Raw genomic sequence first — 16478 nt, forward strand, 5'->3', positions numbered from 1 at the left:
TGAGCTCTACAGAAATTATTTGACACTCCCTGTCAAAACCCACTCGCTCTGTGTCAAGTTTGTACTTAGAAGCCATTCATTTCTATCACACTCACTTCAAATTCACTTTTGTGACCTTCTGAACATGAAAGGCAGTCAGTTTTTTTCTCAAACATCAAGGTTTTAATTGCTTTCATGCAGTATCCGTCTCTAAATTCAGCTGTCATTGACTACATTATAATTGTTTTTAAGACATTTGGATTCACAGAAACATGCAAAAAAAAAGAAATCTTTTCAATAGAAAGGGAATTAAAAATACACAATTTAAATTTTTTATAATACACGCCTTTCAAGGGATCCCTTTTACCCCATTAAAATCAATGACAATCCATCCCACAGCTTCAGTGAATGCCAGAGCAGGCTGTTGGCTCCTCAGCACTTTCTAAGGGAGCTAGACATAAGAAACAAAAACAAATGAACTAAGTAAAATTACACTGTTTAATATTTATTACTTGGCAGAAATACTTTCAAAAGTACGGTGTTATCTTCTGAAAACTCACTGTTAAGACTGGCAATGTGAAACAGCACATTTATATATTACTGTCATTCTCACAGGTGAAACTACTCAATTCATGACAAAAGCCAACTCCTTTTGCCTTACCTCTTGTCTTACAAACAGCACAGGTGAAAATTAAGCCACATTCTTCACTGCTTATGAGCCATTGCCACTGAACATGGTAAAGGTTAGAACACAAATGAAAGTTACCCATTTTAGCCCTGATTAATTAATACAATTAATTAATCCTCCAATTACATCAGCTCAGCAGCTAGAGAAGTGTTGGGATATAAACCAAGACATAACAAATATTTGAGATAACTTTAATTATCCATCACCCATTTGCACATCTGAGCCCTCTAAAACATCTTTTTGTCCTGGCAGCTGTTTTTGCCTTTCCACTAAGTGAAACAGTCCCGTGTGACCACAGCAGCTTTTGGGGTCACTTCAGGGCTGCTCAAATTACGTAATAAAACAATTCATTCAGAAAATTTAAAGGCCCTGTCCTTCATTGCACTACACAGCAATGCCATAATTTAGAACTGACTGTCTGAACTTAAGATTAAATAGACAAATACATGGAACCTGAAAGGCATTCTGCAGCTATTGCCTGCAAGCAAAGCACTAAATCACTGGGCCTGCTAACCATCATCCATGTTCTCCATAGCTCAGAAACCACTCCAGGACTCCCCAGGCAGCACAAGAAGTCCCATCCTGCCCAGAAGATCCATGAATGATCAGAATGATAGAAATTAAACCACTATGTCTGTTGGAACTGATTGCTCATCTGTACACAAATTCCTCCAGATTCTTCCTCAAAAATTGCCAAATTGATGTTTGCTGCTTGGTAGCACTCAACTGCATCTGTGTGCTCTGTGGAGCAAGATTTAAGGTAAAGCAGTTGTAAAACTCACAGGGCTTACAATCCAGCTGTGCACACTGAGATTAATGAATAGCATTTAGTGTACTTTGTAAAAGAAGGAGAAAATTATGTTTCATGTAGACATCTGTGCAGAAAGGGAAAATAAGACAGATGAAGCAGGCCTCTAAACTCTCATGAAAAGATGATTTAGAAGGTGACAACATCTGTACTAACAGCCCAGGAACGCAGCCCTAGCAAATACGATATGATTTGAAATGGATCTCTTGTTATTGAAGACCAACACATCACATCAGCTGCCATTTGCTTTATGGTAATAGCACGCGCTCCACGTTAATAGCAATTAGCTGAACTAAGGGCTGGATGCAGATTAATTCGCTGATCATCCTGGGTGATAAGATGAGGAGTCAAGTGAGATGGCCTGAAGTTGTGCTGGAGGAGGTTCAGGTTGGACATCAGGAAAAATTTCTTTTCAGAAACAGCAGTGATGTAGCGGCAGAGGATACCCAGGGAGTGGTGGGGTCACTGCCTCTGGAGGTGTTCCAGAGCTATGGGGATGTGGCACTGAGGGATGTGGGCATGGTGGGGTGGGCTGGGGTTGGGCTTGGGGATCTGAGAGAGCTTTTCCAGCCTTAATCATGGCTTGGAATGTCCCACACGCGCACAATGTGCATGGTGAGCATTTGTAGGATGCTAAGGGCTTTCCTTCAAGTTCTGGAAGAGGTGTGCTGCTGTGCATCAAGGTTCTGCAAAGCAACAGGTAGAGAAAGGGCAGGAACTGGTAATGAGAATGGAAGTATCTGGTCTGTGAGAAACTGAGCAAAGTTACTGAGACTTCAGTTACAACTGCTTCTGTGTCTGTTCTGTAAACGAACACAGTGCAGCACAGCTCAGATCACAGGAAGCCTTCAGTTGACTGCAGAAGTGTGCTGACTCTGGCACACAGCTATTTTTGGACTCAAAACTATTATTTTTTTTTCCCAAGTTCTGCCATATCCAAATTCTAGTCACGTGGTGAAATATTACACTCTCAGTTGGATCCTATTTTGCTCTGAGCAGGCATAGTGCTTTATAATTCACTTTTTCCTTCTCTGAGGAAAGAGAAAGTAGAGCAAAGCAAGCGTACCGAGTGGCAGCAGAGTGCTCTGGGGGAGCTGGAGATAACTGCGAGGCATCATCTGCTTGCTGGCAGCACTGCAATGAAAGCATATGAGGAAAACCAACTCTTCAGTCATATTTCCTAATCTGGAGGGACAAGTGGGTGTGGAAAGTAATGGCAGACTGTAATAGCCTTGGCCAGCCATCTGGTAGGGTTTTTATTTGCTCTGTAAAATACAGTGAGTTTAGTATTGAGTTTAGAATAAATAGTGCTGCCTGGAAATTCAGTCAGAAAAATAGACTTACGGGAGAGAGTGAATTTCTTTCATCCCAGATATACACAAACTTGTACACTCATGTGCACACATGTATGTAAGTTCTTTAGAAAATTAGCACAGACCTCAATAGTGTGATTAGCAATGCTAGGCTTTAATGGTTAAAGAGCCAGTCACAGAAAAAGAGGAAACTTCTGAAATGTAAAAGTTTTACGCATAGAACAATTTAAAAGATATATAGGTGAGGAATTAAACACAATCTTCAATCAGCAGCTATAGAAGAACACTTGAGAAGCTGCAGAACAAAACATTTGAGGTTTCAGCTATGGTCAGTACCTACCTGGCAGTTCTCAGCCAGAACAACACAGTCAGCAATGAAGAACATTCAGAACTCCATTGACCTGCCATTCTGTCATTGTTAACTCAAAGCTAGAATTAGTCCAAGGGATCTTCATGGAACTGTTTTCATTTGGAAGTGAAACACCCAGTGCATTATGATTTCCCAGTTCGCTGTGCTGAACAACGAACTGCAGTTTGCCAGCTCTTCTATATTTCATGATGCAATTTTAGCTTCAAGCCAGGATTGAAAAACAATTTCTGGTAGAGAAATTTAATTGCTCTGATTTGTGGTGTCCTGTGTGATTTCTGCTCCCTAGAAAGTGCAAGGACAGGGATGGCTGCTGGGGTGACCACATGGCAGAGTGGGGTTGGATCACTGGAGAGACTCTGAGAAGTCAGCCATTGTCAATCAGCAGAAATGAGTGTGAAATGGAGATCTTCACTGGCTGTCAGTTCTCTGGGTCTGTGTCTGTCTGTGGTTGTACTTGCCTCCCTCAGGTCAGATCTATATTAGAAACAGCACTACCAGATTTAGTGATATTTAGAGGGTGTGCCTTCGTTTGGAAAAGGCCAATGGATAAAGAAATGGTTCAAGAAAATAGCATAAATGATCTTAAAATTACAGGTAGTACTAAAGCTGGTTTTACTTCTATTGTGTTCAAGTTGCAAGTTAAAGGATAGCTACTGCTTCCAAATTATCATTTATTATTATTATTTCCAGTATAGAGATGATACACAATGAATTATACACAAGAGTAATAGTTTGGGAGGAGGATGTTGCATATAGTTTCTATAAGCCACATAAATCAGTCTCAACCTAAAAGTTAGAGCAAAACTTTTCCAACAGCAGTTAGATCCACTGAGATTAAGCACTCAAAAAGAAAAACTCCCAAAGATTAAGATGAGTGCTTAGGTTTCTCACCTATTTAGTATTCACAGGACTGTGAGTGGGCACTGCCAAGTTAGCCTCTAGATGTACAAATGTTGTTACCTGGGAGAACAAATCCTCATCTGAAGGACAGGCATCTCACATGTTCACATCCACTGCAGGGCTAAACTAAAAGATGAACTTAGGCTTGACAGGAAACACTGGATGTTGACGTTAGCTTGGAGTACTGACTGCCTCAAGAAATATAAAGTGCCGAGTGACTTATTTTTGAAACGTGGGCAAATATTTTTAGGCTGATACTGAGAAGAGTGAGAAAGAATTTGAAAGTAAGAATTGCATTAGAATGCTCAAGTACTTTCTTCTTGCATATTAAGCACGGATCTCAAATTGCAGCGCTGAACTATGCAAAACACAGAAATAATTTCCCCAAGGCTAGAAAAATACATTACCAACATAGATTACACTAAAAACTTTCTGAGCCACTGAAATGTAAAATAGACCAATGGAGGGGTGGAAAAAAGGTCTCCTCAGTAGTTTATTTATTTACTACAAGCTTCTCTGCTCAGAATACTTGGACGATCCCTCAGCATAAGTGTTCCACGAAGATTTCAGCAGAGTAATAGGAAAGCTTGAAGCACTAATGGCAGATTCACACACAACAGTTTTCATCCATTCTGTTCATCCAGAGATCTCTATGACCACCTTCTGGAAGGCTGTTAGAGCACAAAGTTTACCCAGCAGACTGACACAGCACCTCGTCGCCATACGCTGTATTGCTTGTGGATGCAAAACCTCCCTGACTCTGAATTGAGGGCTCTTATACCTCAGTGTATATATCTGCCAATGTGTTTTCTCATGATATATTGAGATTTTAAGCATAACTTTGTGAGTTGCTCCTAGAAACTCAAGCAACATTTTGTTTCTGTAAGAGATCAATGCACTCGTTTGACTTCCTTGAATAAATGTCAGCAGGTGAACACTTTAAACACAGAATAATCCCTCGTAAATTCAATGTTTATTTTAAAGCAGTTCTCAGTGTGCTCAGACACAGTAAGCACCCAAGTTCCTTAACAGGAGACACCATTTGCAGAACATTTTTTTGATCGCTTAAAAGATGAATATTGAACCTTACTTTTGTTCTCACGATATGGGACCATAGGAGAATTCGACTGTTTGCTCATTAACGCTTCAAGAACAAAAAGAGGTTAAAATAGAAAGCTGGTTTCTCAATGCTGTGCTTTTTATTTGTGGTGTTTGTGGCACAAGACCTCGTAAACTAAACCTTAATCCATCGTGATGTTTGATACTACACAGATACATGGCTTTTATTCTTTCTTTCTATCCTTTGCCCATTACCCTGCTGCTGCATTCTCTCTCTTACTCCTGAAAAAACTAAAGATAAATCTGGTGCTACATTTCAGTAACGATTTGCAGAACTCCCTTTTATTATAGGACAGGAGCTTGTTTTTATTTAATTCTTGCTGCATTTCATTTCTTTAAAAATAAATCTCATATACTTGACTGCAACTCTTTTATGCCTGCATATTTCAGCTCTCTTTGATGATCTTCCCTATATTCAACTCCAGTGCTTTTCAAATTCAGTGCACTAATTGGCTTTTCACAGCCAGACTTTTCAACTCTGCATGATAGATCTTCTTGCATTAAAGCCATTTTTACCCTTGTTTCCTTTCCCACTGATCAACTCAGTACTGTTTTCCTTTCCAATAGTTCTCTGCTCTCCTCCTCCTGTCAGAAATACATACACATACAGATCAAAACTGCTTCAAATTAACATCTAGCCCAACTCTGTTCCATGAAAGCTTGTTTAAACACTAACTGGCCAAACCTTTTAGCTTCTCTGTTTTCTCTCTAGGCTCCTCTGCAGCTGCGCAGATTTACAGCATCACTTTGACTGAATCTGTGGGCTGAAACTGGAATTTAGGCAGTAGGCATGGAGTCATCCATTGCTTACCATGTGATGGCTGTTGGTGCCTATGGGGTCACACAGATCACTTGTCACAGAAGAAAAGGTTTGCATTTGAAATAAATCAACTGCTGGTCTACAAGTAGGTTACTCAAAGATTCAGACACCATCTTCTGCTAGGGAGAGGATTTGTCTCCTTAACAGTGTTTGTTTACAACATGGGACCTTTGAGCTTCAGGGCTTTCTGAACCTTCTCTGCACAGGGCAGAGCCCTGTCTGGGTGTGCGCAGGCAGTAATCCATTACATGCTGCCTCCTCACACATCTTTACTGAGCAGATTCCCCTGCAGTCCAAAGCAAACATTTCACAGCAGGAAAGCGCTGCTAAAAGAGAAAGGAAATACTAATGGTGTATAAACAAGTGCCTGTCCTCTCATGACAATAACAAAATTGAAAGCATCTATATTTCATGCAGTATTTACTTCTCCCATCTTGACTTTTACCATCCTTTTGCTCTTAAACATCTTTATTTATTTATTATTATTATTATTTTAATATATATTTCCCAAGGCCCTTATTATGAAAGCAATACCTCTTTCTTGAAAAATCATCTCCCCTTTGTTTATCTGAGATAATTTTCCCTTGGCAAGAAGCAGATGAGGAACAGAGACCGTAAAAGAGGACATGTGTGCCAAATGGAATTCCTCTGGGATAGCTGGAGGTAATCTTAACAATAAAGCTGCTACTGGTTGATGGCTGTTGATGGCATAAACCAGGAGAGCACCTGCCGCCAGCTCAGCACTGGCTGCCTGGTTGCTTTTGGACATGGCCAAAGAGATGGTCTCCATGACGAGCATCCTTATGCAGTGAGTATCTGTGCCACTGTTCCACCATGGCCCTGTAGCACCGTGCCACATAGTGGAAAGGACACACTTCATTTGTATACAAGCATTGGAAAGTTTAACACTCATTTTATTCCTTCTTCTTTATTTTTATCCATCATTCAAAAAGCAATCAGGATAAACTTCTGTGGAAGAAAATCTAGAAACACTGTGAAGAGAAAACTCAGTAAAGCAAAGCTTCATACTTTGTTCCTGATGGAAAATGGAAGAAATCAAAGAAAAATAGAAAAGGAAAGAAACAAGATTTATTAGCATTGCATTAAGAGACCAGAAAAGCTGTAAGAGTCAATAAGTTATCAGAGCTGGACCACACTTCTCCAGGCCTTTAATCAGAATTGAGGCTGGTAGCTGCTGAGGAAAAATGTAATAGGTAAGTTCAGTGAGGCCAAGTGAGACTGTGGAAAAGTGAAACAGAAGGCTTCATCCTTGGGAGGATGAAGGAGGATCCACACCCTGGGAGTGCCAGAATCCTCACATGTAACTGCAACTTTTTTCTCCACTTTTTGAAATTATTCCAATATTTGATGCTGGCTGACAGCAAAGCACAGAATCTTTAGAGATTGGATAGGGGAGAGGAAGGAGGGAAAGGGAATCTGCTGTAGATGGGTCAGTGTTCCTTCACTGGCAATTTAGAGAAGAAAATTTTGACACAGTACAGCTGTAATGCACGACTAAACTGATCTCATGGCAAAATAATCTGTGTGCTCATAGAAGGAGAGACAAATGAAAGAGAAGTCCAAAATCTTAGGAGTAAACTGTTATCTATTTCTTCTCTCAATATAAATATCTACTTCAGTAGAGAATTTGGACAGTCCTCTCAGACGCAGGGTTTGGATTTTGGGTATTCCTATGTGGGTTTTGTCTTCCCTGGTAGGTTAGAAGATAGAACTTGAGAAGGCAGGAGGAAGAAAAATAATTCTGCAAACCAGAGAGAATTGTTTTTATACATCACTTGAAAGTCTTTGAAGAGTAAACAGAGAGTAAACAGCATTTTGTTGTTGCTGTTGTCTGAAATGTCTCGTTCGTGTGCCATCACACCTCCTCCAAAACCACACACACATCTTCCTCCCCCACACCTGCACTCATCTCTGCTCCCAGCTCCAATTCCTGCTCAGGGCAATCCTGCTGGCTACAGGCACCCAGCCCTGCTCTGGGCTTACTTGGCTACAACCAAAGCAAAGCTACTGTCCCCAAGGAGTTAGTCATGGATTTACTGATGGATTTGCTGGGGTTTGCAGTTCATACTCAGCATACAGACCATTCTGGTACTGAGAATGCCTTCGATGGGGAAAGATTTTCATCATAGCGGTCTGTCCCAACAACAGGGTTTGCAGATGAGGAATCTGCTTCTGTCGTTTCTCCCTGTTTTCTGTGTGTGTAATTAAAGACCAACATTGCTTAAACTGCACAGCAGCGCATCCAAAGTGCTGCACAGCCGAGCAGTCTGCACAGCGGAGGTGCTCATTTAGCTCTGGCTGGCTCCAGATGGTGCAGGCTCCAGCCTGTGACTTCAGCGGGGCTAATGGGATTAAAGAGCAAAAAACTTTCTCCGCTGAAGTAAAGAGAAATGACAGGGTGAATAATACACAGCTTTTAAGGTTCCATTTGAGACGGTTCAGCCTCCAGAAATGTTGCCCTCTTTGTCTGAAGTCAGAATCTTTTCCCCTTCAATTAAAAAGGCTGTTGATTTATGCAATTGAGGCGAAAGTCAAAAATGAGTTACGTGGTTGTAAAAAGTAATCACTTAAAAATATCTAACAAACATAAATGTAACTGCTTGCTTAAAATAGGCAAAATATAATATGCTCAGTAACAATATCTTCTAATTTAACCATCAGTATGCAATTACTAAGCAAGCTGTGTTTTCCACGGCACCTTCCATCAATTTAAATGCAATATGACACATGAAACACTTTCAGGAACGTTATTCCACTCAATTTATTTGGTTTGCCTTTATGTATTCACCGCAGCACTGCACACAGTCGTTACTGCAGCTTCTTGGAAACATTTATGCCTTGCATTCTTTGCTACTTTATCCAACACTGAAAGCAAGGTAGTCTGAATGACAAATCTAGAGATCTAAACAGGGTTGGGAAGCTTGTCTTTAATTCTAATGCGCTTGGATTTTGCCAGGCACTCTGTTATGGCCAAAAAAATGCTCTGCTCACCACATCTTCTTCTGGAGAAACTAATTGAAACCAGAACTACAGACATGATTAGTCGGAGTTCACTTTCAATGACATGAAAAAGATGCATTTTTAAAAGATGAAGTTCCGGCCTTTTTACTTTTAACAATGTAAGAAGTGCTTAAAAAGCAGTGATGACTGCTGTAACTCAAATGCCATTTGCTGCAGGATAGACCCTGCCCTCATCACATCCTGCTATGCCTGCTGTGGGCTTCCAGTGAAATAGTTTCTAATGATTCCAGAAGATTGGTGCTCAATAAGGCCGGTTGCATGACAAAAGAACCGAAAGCTAAATACTACCTTTGTGATGTGTTTCTATTCGTGAAAGCTCAACCTCTTTTTAGACCTGCTTCATTTTCCTTTCCTTAGCAGACTTGCTTGTGTGTGTGCAAAAACCAAAGTCTCAGTGTGTTTATTTTGCAAACTCGTCTCTCCGGGTTTAGCTCATGCTGCAGTGGGATAGGTGCGCCCATTCTGCACACAGGTGGCAGCTCGATTGCTGCCAAGGTGGAAGCTAGGAATGGGTAGTTAGCCCTGATGCCCAGCACCTGGTAGGAAAGTCATTTAAGAAGCCAGAGAAGCACGTGGGTGTCTGAAAGGAGCAGGAAGATCTTCGTGCTGTTTGAAAGAGGTTAGCGGTGGTTTTACTTGCTCGTATCTGTACTTTGTGAGGGAGAAAAGCTCTGATGTTGCTTGGAAGTTGGTGCTTGCTGCCCCTCTGGAGTGGGTGTGAGTGGGCTGCAGACTTCTGTTCCCTGCTGGTTTGGTTGCTCAGTATGTTATGGCTGTTGGCTGCACTCGGCATGGGTAGAGGAGGGATCAGGCTGTGGAGCTCTAGTTGAGGCTCTGGCTCTGTGAAATAAGTTCTATGCGGATGTTTTGTGGTTGAACTTGTTGTTATCTTAGGCAAGAAAGAAAGCCGTATAGTTACAAGTATTGAGCGGCTGCTGGTATCTTTCTGGAAGGTAAGAAAAGGTAGGAAAGGATCAAGATTTGTACTGCATGATTAGTTCACATGTAACATGAATCATTCCAGCTCTTCTCCTGAAGAGCAATCCTCCCTGAGCACCTGTTGTGCATGTCTGCAATGTAGTGAGCAAGGGACACTTCATTTTAGGCTCTTTCCTGTGTCTAGCAAGCTCCATGACCTCCCAGTGAGCTATTTGCCCTCAGCACAGCAAATCGAGAGGTCTATGGCTCTAAAACATGTTGCTCAGCTCAGGGCAGCTGTCCATACTACTCAACACTGCTGAGCCAAGAGCAAACGCAGATGCTACACACATCTAGTGTACAAAAATAAGGTAGCTTTATGATACATTATGATACGAAGAGTGGCATAGTACTTGCAGATGAGCTCTTTTCTGTTCTGAAGCTTTTGAGTAACTGCTCTGTCCTCTGGAAGGTGCAGCTGGATGTGGTTGGTTAAAAGGCAGGGTGCTGTGCTTCAGACATTCACGTAGAAAGAGCATTCAGATCGATATCAATCTGTGCAGCCTGCTGCTGTTACGAAGGATCACAAGTGCATCTTGTTCTGCTGTATTTGTGCTCACATGAGAAATTTAAGTGGGCTGGATGATGCTGTAGCCCCTGGGGTGTTGCTATAGAGATGCAGAGGGCAGTCAGGACATTAGGCTAGTGAAAATGGGAATGAATGGGCTCTGGTATTTGCCATAATGAGTTAACTTAAGGGCGAAGAAAAGAGCAGAGAAGGAAAAGTGGTTCTAATGCTGATTGTACTAATACAGTGCTAATAACGTTGTTGAGGTGTGCACTGTCTCCTTTTGAACGATAAGCTACTATTTGTAGTAGGAGTAGGGCAGATTTCTGGGCTGTCTGTCAGCAATTGGGAAGGAAGCTGTTCATGATCTGAATAGGAGGATCTAGCACAAAACGGCACTACATCTGTGCTGGAACACTGCAAACCAGAGCTCCTTGCTCTGATACAACTGGAGTAATAGAATCCTGAGGAGTTTTAGTGCAATGGGTGCTCCTTGGTGTAGTGTATAGGCACCAAAATAAGAATATTGGAAGAAAGAGAATTACATTAGTCCAAGCTGTCATTCCCAGATTATTAAACCTATGTTCAGAGATTCCTTCTGGGGAGCTGTATACTGTCTTTGCTTTATTTGCTTTATTTTCTTGTTTCCCTAAGTATATTAGCATGTCATTGGGAAGTATCTGCAGTCACTTCCTTTATCCCTTTTCTGGGCCAGCTAAAGCTATTGGTGCATGGCAGAAAGCAGCTGTAACCCTGCTATGGGGGATACAGCATGGCAGAAAGCAGCCTGGCTCCTGCAGGCTCACTGCAGGCACATCTGGACCACAGCTGTTCCACAGCTTCATCCCTGGAGGAGCAGCACAGGGAGGTGAGCTCTGGAGTCATGCTTGTGGGAGAAAATAGAGTAAATCCTTATTGTGTTGTCTGTAACAGTGTTTAATGTTATCGGAGCCTTGTTCAAGTTCACACGAATCCACAGCAGCTGATAAAATTGGGATAATCCACAGGTGCTGACTGGCTTGTAAAATGGGGTTCAGTGGGTCTGTACTTACTCACTTTGTCTGTGTGAGCGCACTGGCTTGTATGAGCACACAAAAATGCTCATACTAATAATGATACTGCTAATAATAATATAATAATAATGATGATATAATAATGACAATAATACTGCTTTATCTGCATTCAGATGCATGAGGAGATTCAAAGTTGTTTTTACAGTGGAAGACCCTAAACCTAGTCAGCTTTGGTGTGTGTACATCAATGTCTTGGGCAGTGAATGGTTAAATGAATAGCCATGGAAATAGCCATGGTTTGATAATCAGTGGCTTTAAGTTAGAAATATATTTGATTGTGAATGCCACTTGAGGTGTGGGTGGCTATTTCTGCTGGTTAAGCTTGTAGGTATTCAGCAGTTAAATACAGTAATTCAGCAGTTAAATACAGCACCTCAGGGTGCTGAGGACAACCTGGAGGAAATAGGATTTTAGTCAGAGATGGCCTGAAACAAAGTTCTTAGAAGGTACAGAGTGTGTGGGTCTGATGGCCCTCCTTGGCTGTAAGTCTGTTTGCATTCCAGCTCTAATTGCCTGCTGGAGTTCAGAGAGTTCATTATCTATTTCATCAGCCATTTTATGCTGCAGAAAACTTTCATTGTTCATAGCTTAGTAAAGCATGGCAGTGGCATCAACACTTTAATTTCACACATTTCATACTTTATTCACCGTTTAATGTATTTTTGTTATGAATTTACCATCTACTTCTTAAGAAAACTCTAGTCATGGAAAAACTCTGAATTCCCTCATCTCCTTGGTGTGTGTGTGTGTGATGTTTTGCTCTTTCAAGTTAGAGGTTTAGAGTATGTTTTTGGCAAGGCAGACTTCACAGAGATTTAACATTTAATAACTCCTGGAGTTATTATGAATCTTGCCTGTGATTCAGCCCTACATGAAAATAATTTTCAGGGATGTACTTTAGATTGTATTCTGGTCGTGTAGGAATGCTTGGATGGCTTCCTATTTATTATTGTTATTTTTAGCTGCCATGTTTGACACAATGTTAACAAAATCAATATGTATTAAGGCATATTTCATAATGTTAAATTCAAATGAAGCCAGTTGGGGTGCTATTTTAGTCTCAGTGTATTACATCAAAAAGACACAGACCCATTAAAAAAGACTATAAATAGCATACATGGTCTACATAGTCCCAAATAGTAAGTAAGAGTTGAGGGCTGTAATATGTTCGTTCTGGAATATTTATTTAGGCATCCCTTTAAGGCATAGGTGGCACTGAGTGAAGAGCAAATGTCTTAGGCTGCTTGTAGGTTGCTCCGAAAGTGATGCCTCCTATTTATTTTCATGGAAACTGCAAGAGATCAAAAGACTATAATAACAACAACTTCCTGAAGGGAGGTTGTGATGAGGAGGGGTTTGGCCTCTTCTCCCAGGCAACAAACAGGACAAAAAGAGAGAGCCTCCAACCGACCTTCTTCTGACCTCAGTGGATGTTCTGCCTTTGCTAGGTAATGTATATGTAGGTTTATGGAGAATTCAGCTTTGGAATTCTAAAGGCATTTCCAATTAATTCCCTGCAGTCTCCTGTGCTGGAAAGCAAAACAAATGTGCTTCTTACAGCTGTTCTGTCTTCCTAGGGGACACGTTACAAGAACAACTGTGGAATTAGTAGATTGTTATAATTATGTCTCTATATATTCTGAGATAGATTTATTTTTTTTAAAAGACTTATTGAAATCTGTTTAGCCATGTTTGGTGTTTGTGAATTCCTAGTGAAAGATAAGACAACTTGCTATCAAAATTGCTTTCCACAAACTGTATTACTGTTAAAAAGAACCAGATTTTGAGATGCTTGTTGTAATCAGTGAGTATTCTTCTAGGAAAAGGAAATGATTATTATGGCATGATGTTATTGCCGTGATGTAATGGCAAAATACATAACCTAAATTCTGAAAAATGTGGGGTGATTTGTGTATGAAATGAGGCCATAATGAATCTAGTCCCTGTGATCGTAGGTTTTTATGGCGGCTGATGGATAACTGCTGCCAATTAACTGCACTTCAGGATTTCTCTGCTGCTTGTGAATGGCTCCTGGAGAATTGAAAACCACTTCCAAAGAATCTCATCCTTCATGAGAGTGCCAGCTATCCAAATGACTGTCTTTACCAGTCATGGCCCTGGTTCAGGCAGGATTTCATTGTTAAGGCTTGGGTTTGATTATATTCCAAATGATTGCTCTTGCTTTACAGACTGATCAGTTCTGTTGCACAGCCTGATGAGTTCAGGGGACTTGGTCCCTGGAAAAGAATGGTGGAAAGAGATACTTATGCAAATAAGACTACCATCTGTGCTTACATTAGCTGGGAAGAAAAATACCCTATGAAGGCTATTAATGTTTCAAATCACTGACTGAAATTAAAAGGAGAAATTACTTTATAACAGCACATCCATGCTATGGTATAATTATCCTTTCCTTGGTTAAATGCAATGAAAACTTACGGATTAAAATAAACAAAAGATCCTCTAACCAAAACCAACCAAAAAAACCCCACACCTATATCTGGCTTAAAAATATTCAAGCCATGCTCTGCCATTCATAACCAAGCCATAGACTATGGGACAATTAGTAGTTCTGTGTGGTTTCTCTATGCTTTGTTTGGGGATATTGGTAATTGCAGCCTTTAAAATGTTTGCTGTAAATGAGTGAAGTGGACTTCAAGGACTTACATACTTTGTGCTTCTGGTGATACATGTTGGAAACACTTGTATTGTCTTTGGGATAGTATATTCACTGTACCTGTAGAACAAAGTTCAATGGTATGGCAGTTTTGCATACCTGGGTGACCTTGTTGGGTTCTAAAATCTGATTTGAAAATCCTTGTTAAGGAGGGGAAAAATACTTTGTCTCCTTTCTCTGTATCAAATTCACTGATCAAAAAGCTTTTTCTCCTTTATCATGCTACCAATTTGGCATTTTTATGTATTAGTGCACTGGATATTGTTAGATATTACTTTGCCTTTAATCTTTTAAATTGTCATTAAGTGGATGAATGACAAGCTTCTGAACATGAAACAAATGAGCTTTCTCTTAAATTAATCACCAGGAGACTACATAAACATTGAAAACAAATTTAATAAAGAAGGTGCTCCAGATGGTTGAAGGTAGACTTGCACATTCAGACTATTTCTCACTGTAATTGCAATACCATGCACAGAGATTTATGCTGATGCTTTGGGGAATTCACAGATGAGATGTACTACACTCTGCTAGGAGACATAATGTTCACGGGGTTTTAGTGTCACAGGAAATTATAATGTCTATTGAAGAAAAATAATTGCTGACAGTTTTGAGCTGTCTTTGGTGTGCAATGCGTTTGTGCTGCCCTGTAGATCCTTGCTTCAAAACATCTTTGAAATACATACAAGCAGAAACACACTGCTCTAATCTCCATGGCATATATGTATAGTTGTTTAAGTGACTTCCTTTGTCTATACAGGTGCTTAGTTGGCAATGTGACCCTTCCAAAGGTTTAATTTACATGAAGATCTAGCAAGATTTACTACATTGTGCAGTTTAGGTTCCGAGTAAAACAAAGTGGGGAATGATGCAATTAAGATGCTTCACTGCATCTTCTCTGCTTTCAGATGGCAGGAATAGGTCCTCATTTTCTGCAGAAGGAGCTCTGTGCTGCTGCTCCCATCTGGTAGCAAAGGAAGAGCTATAGCTTGGGACTATAACATCTGTAGAAGAGAAGGAGTTCCCACATATCAGTGCTTCTGATCTCTTGTGGCTGCCACAGTGTGGCTTTACTCGTGATATTTCTCTGATCCTCATTTTGTCCTCATCCTCTTGCTGGGATAGTCCACCGGGCATGGTTGTTAACTTGTCCATATGATACTTGAAACTTCAATCATCCTCTTCCAACTGACTTAAAACGGCAACCAAATACCATCATAGTTGCAAAGGACTCATCTCTCTGCTAAGTCTGATGGACTTTTTTTGTACCACAGACTGGCTCCCACCATTTAAAGTGCAGTCTGAGTTTAAGACATCCATATACAGAGATACACAGAATAGCTGCTAGCAGATGACTTGATTTTTTTTCCTACAGCTATAAATGGCTTACTAAAATTTGTACAGGTCTATAATACTTTCTCAGAGAAACAAAGGAATTCTGTAAATTCAGTCAGATGACTTTTTTGTAGGTGTGCTTCAGAGGCATTTATAGACTCTTAATGTGTTTACTTGTATGGTTGCCTCATTTGTTCCTTGTGCTGTGACATAGTATTGCACACCATTTATTTGCTCTGTGCGTTGTGACATGGCGTTGGACACAGAGTCATTTATCAAACTTCCAGCTGCAGCCTTGGAGGAGCACTTCAGTGATCTGCAAAGCATGCCTGGTGAGAGAAGGTGAGCTTATAAGTCAGTAGGAATTGAGAGGTCTTCAGCATTGGAAGTGTTGCGATGGTTGAGCATTTAAAAGATAATTAAGCAGGTAGGCTAGGAGATATGACTGTAGTAGTAGTTTAATTAGCTCTGTCTGTGGTTGTTATTTTTCTTGCATGTGAGATACCGGCACGTTTCTAGTCTTAACTCACTCTGATTTGATTGTATTGGCTTGGGTACTAAGAAAGTCAGTATTCTACTGGATAGCTTCATCAGACTATGGAGAGACTGAGTAAGGAATTCATTTATGCAACAGATGCAATTGAGCCCAAAATGATGGGAAAAGAGCCTAGGCAGTGCAGCCTGGGATTCACAGAGCCCTGCATGCACTGAGAAACACAAGATTTTGGTCCAGCTGCGTTGGGAAGGTAAAAGCATTCGAGGGTGGGAGATGGCAAAGTTGTGATGACTGATTGGATTAGAAAGCTGTCCAGTTCAGTGAACTGAACTCCTTACAGCATAACTATGTGTATCTTTGCCTTTAAATAAA

General features: G+C 40.6%; 1 protein-coding gene and 1 long non-coding RNA gene across 2 annotated transcripts in view; one reads left to right on the forward strand and one right to left on the reverse strand.

Annotated features, from left to right (window-relative positions):
• TIAL1 (TIA1 cytotoxic granule associated RNA binding protein like 1) overlaps positions 1-16478 on the reverse strand; it is a 264354-nt gene that overhangs the window by 147395 nt on the left and 100481 nt on the right. The gene's annotated exons all lie outside the window — the stretch shown is intronic.
• LOC140254396 (uncharacterized) overlaps positions 9593-16478 on the forward strand; it is a 79304-nt gene continuing 72418 nt past the window's right edge. The window contains exon 1 of the long non-coding RNA XR_011904189.1: positions 9593-9658. This is a non-coding gene — a long non-coding RNA (uncharacterized lncRNA). The remainder of the gene's footprint in view (positions 9659-16478) is intronic.

The sequence above is a fragment of the Excalfactoria chinensis genome, chromosome 6, assembly GCF_039878825.1.
Source record: "Excalfactoria chinensis isolate bCotChi1 chromosome 6, bCotChi1.hap2, whole genome shotgun sequence".
Lineage (NCBI taxonomy): Eukaryota > Metazoa > Chordata > Aves > Galliformes > Phasianidae > Excalfactoria > Excalfactoria chinensis.